General features: G+C 37.2%; 1 pseudogene; it reads right to left on the minus strand.

The window, feature by feature from the left end:
• Positions 1–4562: 4562 nt before the first annotated feature.
• Positions 4563–7892, minus strand: LOC106531716 (extracellular calcium-sensing receptor-like; annotated as a pseudogene).
• Positions 7893–10188: the final 2296 nt, after the last annotated feature.

Below are 10188 nucleotides of genomic sequence, written 5' to 3' on the forward strand. Positions count from 1 at the left end.
ACAGTATTACATGTTAAAAGATTTTTAAAAAAATGTCTGTTATCAAATTTTGTGGTCCTGTTTGTCCTAAAATGCCTACCGGTATGTCTTACTGCTTCTGAGTGAGGCTCCTGATGAAGTCTTTGAACTAGATGATTGTAGCTTTAACATGTTAGTTGTCTATGAAGTGCCAGCATGAATGTCAAGGCCTCTTTTATTCTCAAACATGGAATCAGCTCAGATGTAAACTCTGCCAATCAACACTTTATTGAACACCAGTCAAATAAGCTATAGGGCTACTCTGTTACAGAAAACGATGCAATGGGTGACTCCATTCTGCATCAAATCACTGTTTGTATATATGACAGAGGCAGTACCATTTATTATGTGTGTACAACACTCTGCCCATTTACTGTCAACTCTGTTCTCTACTGGACATGATAAGCATTGCAAAACAGCCTCATGATTATTCAACACAGGCACTATTTTTCTACTGTTCTGTCTGCTCTTCTTTGTTTTAACAGCCAGTGTTTTTTTAATGGGAGTCGGGGTAGGGGGCATTTTTGAGCTTTATGTCAAATGTCATTCTCTCATCAAAAACATACCCCAAGTGTTGCTTTGACTCATTCATGCATGTATGAGAAATCCTTATATCGCCTGTGGTAGCCAAGTGGAGCTGCAAAAATGCTTGCTGGTACAAAGTACCACCTCCTTCTTGGTAACACATTCTCTTGTTGGACTCGTCAACATATTGACGCTTGGGCAGGGACCGTCTGCATCCAGTTTTGATGCGTCGGGTACCCCCCGCATGTCCGTCCTTGCCGCCCGTGGCTTTTCCAGGTTGCATTACTTAGGGGTCTTTGGGTCGGGGGTCTGAGGTTAACATGAGGGTTCAGGATTAATGGTTAATTTGAGATACTGGGGTCTGGGATAGGCTGTATACTGTATAGCTAATATACACGTTGGAATAAATGCACAGAAAGTCTGCATGTATGGTCATCAAATGATTTAATTCTGAGCAGCAACACAGCAGAGGTCAATCAGGAAGTCTGTTGTGTTGTGGCTGGCTCTCGTCAGTGGAGAGCCAATGATATAACATCATGTGACACATTTACAACCAATCACAGTCCGACAAATGTAACCACCTAACCAATGACAGGGCTCTCAGCCCAAAAGCTACCTTATCAAAATAAGAGAGGTCATGCATTGCTGGAGTCTTGAAGTCTAGGGCAAACAGATTAAAACAGCCGAAAGTAGTTATCATAAGATATTAGTACTGGACAGTGTCAAGGTAGAACGGATATAAATAATTAGTCCATAACATTACATTTTTCTGTAACAAATTTACCTTTAACATTCTCTTAAAAATACATATTGATCTGGCATTTTTAACTTCATTCACCAGATCATTCCACAATCTTATACCCTGGACTGAAGTACTTTGTTCCTTCAAACTAGTTCCAAACATTTCTATCCCTTTGAGATTATAACAACTTTCTCTTTTAATAAAATGTAGTTGGATGTTTGAGGGTAAGGTGTTTTTATGAGCCCTATACATAAGTAACAAAATATTATAATCAACCAAATCATAGAACTTCAATAACTTCAACTGATGGAATAATGAATTTGTTGGGTGTCTGTAATTCTTTCTGGTAATAATCCTTACTGCTCTTTTCCATAAAACAAAAATGGGATTTGTAATCATTTTGCATGTTTTCCCCCAAACATTAATACAGTAGATTAAGTGTGGGACTATTATTGCATAATGCAACATAAAAAAGTGCTTTATCATTAAATAGGTCCTTTAATCTGTATAATACATCTAAAAATCAGTGCTTTAAATGTTGACCAACACCTCAAGAGCTTCTCTGAGCCTGATGAGACATTTTTTAAAATTTAATATTAACTTAGTTTTATGTTTTTTTTTTTATTACTGCCTCTGGAAGCCTTTGATTCTTTGCCATTTATTTGTAAATAATAAATCAGATAACATGTATTAAAGCAGTGATTCTCAACCCTGGTCCACAAGGACTCCTTTCCTGTCTGTTTAGATGTTTCCCTGATTTGACACACCTGGTTTGAATGAATGAGTGATTACCAATCTTCTGAAGACCGGCTGAATATCAGGGAAACAAGTAAAAGATGCTGGATAAGGGTCCTTTAGGAACAGGGTCGGGAACCACTGTAACGCCATCTCTTTGGGGAAACTGACAAACCTATTGTAGGAATATGAGCGCTTGATTAAAGATTGATCTTTATTCATAAGTGTAACCAAGCAAAAGGGGCACCACCGCATTTGATTATGGCTAAACGCTAGCAAATACCGATTTTGACTTTAAAATCACTCTCACGTACTGAAGGTATGAGAACTTTTCAGTTTATGATGAATGAACAACAATAAAACATGCAGACAAGAAGCAATTTGCTTTTAAAATATACCCTGTATTATTAAAATGAGGTTCAGAGGAAAATACAGGCAAAAGCACAAATTAAAACCATGTTATTTTCACAGATTGTCAACAGCGTGACGTCAACTATCCCAACATGGCTTCAACAACAAATCCTCTGTACATCCTAATGAACTGTTCTAAACTAAAAATAATACCTTTCTATGCTAGCAGAATAAATGGAAGCTTTCCTAAGCCAACAGCAAAAGAACCATTACTTATTCTGTAAAGGAGAGGACGCATTTATCAGAGGATTTGCACTAGCGTAAACTCTGATCTGAATCAACATCTAGGACCATACAAACCTAGTCTCCACTAGGTTCTGGATGAGCACCACCACACAGACAGAGAGATGGCTTTTCCTACCATTTGGCGAGATCCTACAGATGTCCCGTAGGTACCTGAGGTTTTTAGAGCCGGGGATGTCACCTGTGGCTCACTCGCTTAGGTCCTGGAGGGTACCTCTGAAACTCGCAGTAGTAACGTCTGATGAGCGGCGTGCCAGCTGCCTTCAGCGGAGGACTCGGAAGTCAACGAATCCTGACTGTAGATCAGTTTCAGAAGTTTAAACCAGCTCAATTACTTCAATAACTACGTCAGTACAAGCTAAAAAAAAGAATAAAGATATTAAAGAACCTCGCCCTGGATGGGGGGGCCAACTTAGCGATTTCCAAGCCCTGTTGACTGTTCAGCGAAATTTTTAGAACTTGAAAAGAAAACTTTTTGACCCTTTGTCTTCAGCTAAGCTGCTGATTGGCTGAGAACTGTCACGTGACACGGTCATTCTCACACACGGCTCATAATAGTTGAATGAAACCTCAATATTAAATCAAGTTTTTACAAAGCGTGAATCTTAATTAAATCAGAGCACAATGATATTTTCTTTTGACACTTCAAAGTTGAGTTTTATAGTTATTACAAAGTTAAACAGAAGATGATGCAATTATGAGTTATTACGATTCGCCTCCGGGGGTCGCTGTAAGATCACAAGTAAACTCATGTCCTGTTCCTTGAGGTTACTCCTGGTCACCCCAACCCAGTGGGGCTTCTTTTGATGTTTAAAGAAAGTACTGTTTCTCAGCTGGACGTCCTTTGAATTAGCGGAAGAATTCCTTCCAGTCTGCTATCAGGAGGATGATAATTTAATTCGGTGGAGCCACTAAAGTCTGGTTCATGTCCTGAGACCAAAGGAGGCTGATCACAGAGGTGATAAACAGGATAAAGTCATTGTTCTAATTTTTAGATGCTACAGACAGGGTGAAAAGGGTGGAGTTAACAGGAACAATAGTGTGTCTCTTGTTGAGAAAACATTCACGCTACACTATCTTTGAATTTGACTAAATAAGTGTTTAATTAACACTGTATTTTTAACAAACAATGCCAAAACTAGAAATCTAACACTTCTGATTTTGCTCTGTACATTTTGGTTCATTCCCTAAAAGATTTATAATAAAAAGCATGCTTTTCTTTCTGTTTAATGTTGTCTTTAAATGCTGGTTCTCTAAGATGCAAATACTTTACAAGTAAATTGTCTTGCCTAGAAAAAAAACTGTATTGTAAAATTATTTTACGGTAGTTTACTGCCAGTCCTCAGTCTTGATTTTGACAACAGAAGATGACATCAAATTGACGGAATCCTACCATATTTTGGAATAACAGTATGTTATTGCTGGGATTTCGCTGTAAATTTACGGTAATTTCTAAGAGTGAAGTTGACGCAGATGGCTACCTGACCAAGCGTCAATATGTTGAAGCGGGGGGCATGTAAATGCGTTGTTCTTGGAGCTCAGTCTGCAATGGAGCTCCAAACGCTCCCCCGAAGTATTGCTGTAAATATTTGCTGAAGTGGGAGTATCAGAAACTGTAGGAGCTTTTTTTAAAGAGACAGAGGTCAATTGTAAGGTATTTAGGTATTAGCTATGATGCAATGTAATTTTTATTTTTTGAAAAATACAGGTTTTTCAATACAACTAAAGGTAACATAATTACTTTATTGTTGTACAAAATTGAACTATGTGCCTGGAAAATACATAATACCCCAACCTCCACAATTTTACGGTATAGTTGTTTACTCATAAATATGATTAGAATTGTCAGTGTAACAATATCAAGAAAATTAGAACACCTTGCATTTTATCAGTTCAGTGCACCCTTTGCCATCATATTTCTTTTTGTATTTTTGTTAGGCTTCAGCAGTATTATATAACATTTTGGAATGAAGATACAAATCAGCAGTCCAAAACTGGAGGCAAGTATAGCAAATATTTCCACAGCAACACTGAACTTTCCAGGAGAGCTGACATACGCTGGGATAAATGTGGTCCACACTGCACAGAATATCAACATGCTGAAGGTGATAAATTTAGCTTCATTGAAATTATCAGGCAGCTTACGAGCCAGAAAAGCAAACATAAAACACAACATGGCCAGAAGTCCAATGTAGCCAAGTACAGACCAGAACCCTACAACTGAACCCAGAGCACACTGTAAAATGATTTTGTCCTTGAATTCTTTAAAATTCTTCATTGGAAAAGGAGGAGAAGTGGTTAACCAGAGGATACATATAATGACTTGTATAAGCGTGAAGGTCAAAACACTGAGTCTCTGCTGTGTAGGCCCAAATAGTTTCATCATTTTACTCCCTGGAAGCGTGGCTTTAAACGCCATTAAAACCACCATTGTTTTCCCCAAAACACAGGAGATGCAGAGGACGAAGGTGATGCCAAAAGCTGTGTGACGGAGCATACAGGACCACTCAGAGGGACGTCCAATGAAGGTCAGAGAGCAGAGAAAACACAGAGTCAAAGAGAAAAGCAGCAGGAAGCTCAGCTCAGAGTTGTTTGCTCTGACAAGAGGAGTTGTCCTGTGTCTGAAGAAAATCACAGCTACAGCAGCTGTCATACATGTTCCAAATAAAGAAGCTGCAGTGAGTAGTGCTCCCATTATCTCTTCATATGACAAAAAGAGTTCTTCCTTCTGTATGCAAGCATTTCTCTTTTCATTTGACCAGAACTCAGGAGAGCATTTTGTACAGGTGATGGAATCTGCAAAATAATGAAACATTTATTAATGATGCTGGTTGAGTGAAATTTTTAACTTCTAATTCTTTTGCCTTTTCTCAATGTTTCCTGCCAAATCCTGTGCATTTGAAAATATGACAACTTTGATGGCAACAAATATTTCTGAAAAATAAACATAAAATAGTGGAAACATTTTTGTTCCAATTTTTCCACCTATAAAACTCATGTACTCTTCAATCTGTGAGATTGGGGATTCAATTTCCAGCCCTTTCACATAGTAAATGACACATGTGGTGTGCAATTATACAAAAGAAGCACTGTGTGTATTTTTCTATAAATTATTTAAATGTGTGAAAATAATATGTAGAAGGTTCATCTCATTGAAATTTATGGATATATGCTATTTATTTTACAACAAAACAAAGTTTCATGATACTAAACCTGTGATGTTGCTTATTTCTCCCTCTGCACATGTTATACAGTCATAGCAGCAAACAGGTTTTCCTTTCTGCAGAACTTTCCTTGTTCCTGGTGGACACGTTTCACTGCAAACTGACACGGGAACCTGCATAAACTCAAGAAATCAGAAACAAAACACTAATTTTTTCCTGTATAAGTCTTTAATTTTGATTCAAATGCAGCAATTGAAAATAAACAGAAATTAAAAACATAGCACATGTAAAATGGCAATTTACCTGGAGGGATTTTTTTGCCCAAATTAAAGACTTGTTCTGTAAATTCATCTGTTCCTCTGCAGGTAACGATGCATCATAAAGACCAACAGTTTCAAATTCGACATAACCGTTTTCTTTCAGATGCCAGTTTATAATCTCGTACTTTGCTGAGGGATCGCCATCTTCATTGAAATAAACTTCCTCTCCTTCTTTTGTTTTAAAGTGAATCATTTGTAAATGCTGCAAAATCTAAAAGAAAAAGGAACAAATTATTTGAAAAGCATTGAGTTTTTTATAATTTATAAATATTTTATTTTTTAAACAGTTTTTTCATCTTTCTTTTGATTATTTTACTTGATGTTGACAATAAACTCACTGTGAATGGATCTAGCTTTATGTTGTTTCTGCATGTTTTATTACATTTGAGGATATCATGCAGAGCATGGGCCACTGCATACACTTCTTTATAAACATTATTTAAAATAGGCATGAGGGACATGTCAGTGAAGCTGTTTTCCACTCCAGTCAGATCCTCATGTCCATTACATTCAGTCTGCATCTTTTCTGACTGAGACTGTTTGAACTTACAGTTGAATAATGCCTCCCAAAACTCTGTAAACAAGCCATTATTTGATGAATTGAGTGGTTTCACATCTAGAAGAAACTCTTTCAGACCACTGACAAACGCTTTTGGGATAGAAAGTCCAATAGCTCCATCCAGGATGTGGTTTGTATCCCTTATTGCAGTCTGAGAATCAAAAATCCACCCCTCACTGCCGACCCACTGGTACCCTGTCAGGTTGCTTTTGGAAAACTCTTGTAATAACACATCCATATCCATGTTAGAGACAAAAGCAACAATCACTTTTGAAGTTGAAGCTTTGATTATATCAATTATCTTTTGTATTTTGTCAGATGAATCTGTTCTAAAGAAAGAAACAGAATATTCCAAACAGATGCCTAGTTGTTCGGCAGTTTCTGTGAATGTTGCCATGCCATTATTGCCATAATCATCATTGGTTCTAACAGCTCCAACCCAGGTCCAGCCAAAGTGTTTAACCAACTGGGCCAGAGCTCTGCTCTGATAAAAGTCACTGGGTATGGTTCTGAGAAAGGATGGGTATTTGGTTTTGTCACTCAGGCAAGCACAAGTGGCAAAGTGGCTGATCTAATTAAAATAATATACAGTATTTATTTGTAACTGTCATGTAACCACACTGTGCATTTTCTTGTCATTAAAAAGACACATTTTAAAAAAAAGTTACTTACCAGTGGAATATTAAATGGTCCAATTGAAGAAGCAATTGCTGTGCTAGGAGAGGAGGAGGTTTCTCCCAATATAGCCTGAACATGTGCAGGTTTTAGACATGCATTTGAAGGTAAAGCCGCAATTTCATTACCATTAACCAAGGCCAAAGCAACTTTCACACTTCTGGCAATGGAACCACAGGTATCATAGATTTTGTAGCCCAGAGTGATGCCTGGCAGTATCTCTGTGCTGTTATTAATTTCCTCAATTGCAAAAAGCATAGCTTGAGCAAACTGGAAGTCTTTGAAATTTAAACTTTTAGAAAACAGTTTAAAAATTAAATTTTAACCAATTCATTCTTGAAATGACCATAAAAATAACACAACGAAACTCAAAATGCATTTATTTTTTACCCCTGCAATCGTATCGTTTACCTGGTGCATTGTAGTTGCAGAGGTTCCTGCATAAAATGTTCATGACTGTTTTTCCAGCTGCTGTGGAAAGAAAAAATTCCTCCTATCATAATGTCCCCATCCTTGACTAGTTGGGGGTTCACTGGCTCCCCTCTTAGTCTGCAGGCCAGATCCTCAGCGTGAAAGCAAGATGCTACAAACAGTAAATAAAAAAGAGCCTTTTCTTGATGTGACCACCTCTGTGTGAACTGCATGCTGAGCGAAAGAGCAAAACCAGAAACATTTACTTTAGTAATTCTGTGGTACATCTGTTTGAGATATAACAACTACTGGACCAAGATTCAACCTACAGGGAGGAGCAAGAAATGGGAATGAACCAATGCAGTGTGGGTTTTTAGGAAGTGGCCTTTTTTGAAATGCTTCTGTTAGTACACTTTCTTAAAAAGATATGTTAAGCCGTTTGGTAATGCAGAAAAAAAACATAAATCAAAGATTATTTAAAAAAGTGTTCAATGAGGAAACTTTCCTTGTTTATTGAACGTCCTGCAGTTACAGTAAAACATTCTAAAAGGTTTTTATATTTAAGTCAGTCAACTTCAGTTGTCCAAATTATTTTAGGACCCTCAATTATTTTCAGTTCAATGAATTTCAGTTTGATGTAGTTTTAATGGGGCGGCTGTGTTGGAGTGGTTAGGGGAGTTGTCCGATAGGTTGCTGGTTCAATCCCCTGTTCCAACTGCCTCAGTCATTATTTCCTTGGGCAAGACACTTCACCTGCCTTGCTACAGGTCCTGTCACACTGACATTTAGACAACTTGTGTCAATTTTGTTCAACACGTTGTTGTAAGTTGCACAAGTTAGGCGTAAGTTGTGAATATGTTGTCAGAAGGATGGTTTGACAATAATTTTGGACATGGTCAAAATTTGTCAGCTTATGCTGACATGCTGCTGATAAGTGATGCATAATTTACAGGTATGCTATGGATGGATAATTTATGCATTAGTTCACATATGTTTCAGGTAATCTATTCATTTGTTATTCATCAGTGATATAAGTCCAATACCAGCGGGACACTTCTCAAGCAACACGTAACTTTTTTATACCCCTTAGTAGCTACCATCAATTAAGGCTCATGTGAAAGCCAGTTTAACTTTTTTTTAACTTTATTCATATATTTTCAAAAGAGAACAAGAACAGACAAATATCAAACAATAATAATAAAAACGTCAAAGGACAAAAACAATCAAATAAGCTGTCAGCCAACTGGTGTATTAATAAGATGGAGAAAAAATTAAAAGAATAATTTGCACATCAGTCCAAAGTGCGTATTCAAGCACGAGACAGAGTCCTATTGGACAACAGGCTGATCTGAATGTAGATCAAACTGCATTACTGAACAACACAGTGTCAATAAAGAATGCAAATAAAATAACAATGACAGTCATATTATATCTTAAAAAAAAACAGATCCCAATTGTCACAGTAATCATTTTAACCCAGTACATTGTATATACCTAATGAAAGGACCCCACACGTCAAGGAACTTATGATGATTGTCTGATAAAGTGTATCAAATCTCTTCAAGATAAATACAAGAGACCATGTCATTAAGCCATTTTTTTAAAACAGGGGGGTAGAGGATTTCCATTCCCTCAAAATAACACGTTTAGCGACGACCAAACCAAATATAAGAGCCTGCTGGAGAGACATGGGAAGAGTCAGAGAAAATTTGGAGCAGCCCAAAATTGCCAAAAGGTAAACTGGCATCAGATATCTGTCATAAACCTTACTATAAACTTAGAGCAGGTACAGAACATACAGCGGGTAAAATAAGTATTGAACATGATAGAGTTTTATTGAATTTATTAAACTTCTTAAGGTGTTTCAAATAAAGTCTTGAGGTACGTGACAAATGTATTATTCATCATGGCGTGTCCACAGAGTGTAGCAGATAGAAACTGCTCTAAAGCAGAGCTGGTAAGACAAAACAAGTCTGTGTTGTTTTTATTATTCACATATTAAACCCCAGCAACAAGAATTTTGATTGGTTTGTATGCCCATGACAAGCCTCGTAACTGATCTCTGATTTGTTGTGTCATGTGTGACTTCATTCCTACGTGTGTGAATAAAATGACTGTTCACGCCCCCAGAGGTCAGAATTTCTCTGATCTTCACCAAGCTCTTGAGCTGAATTAAGTATCATTGATCTTCTCCTTTGCAAAGTGAAACAAAAAATCTTACTGGTCTCTGTTGTCATTGTTTAATATGTTCGGCGGGGTTGTTGTTGTTTTTGTGAGTTCTTAGGTGAAAAATACCGAACAGAGAACCAGTTAAAGTCTGCTGGTTTTAAAAAGGGAGAACCAGTTAAAGTCTGGTGGTTTAAAAAAGGGAGAACCAGTTAAAGT

Source organism: Austrofundulus limnaeus, unplaced genomic scaffold (assembly GCF_001266775.1).
Source record: "Austrofundulus limnaeus strain Quisiro unplaced genomic scaffold, Austrofundulus_limnaeus-1.0 Scaffold667, whole genome shotgun sequence".
Classification (NCBI taxonomy): domain Eukaryota; kingdom Metazoa; phylum Chordata; class Actinopteri; order Cyprinodontiformes; family Rivulidae; genus Austrofundulus; species Austrofundulus limnaeus.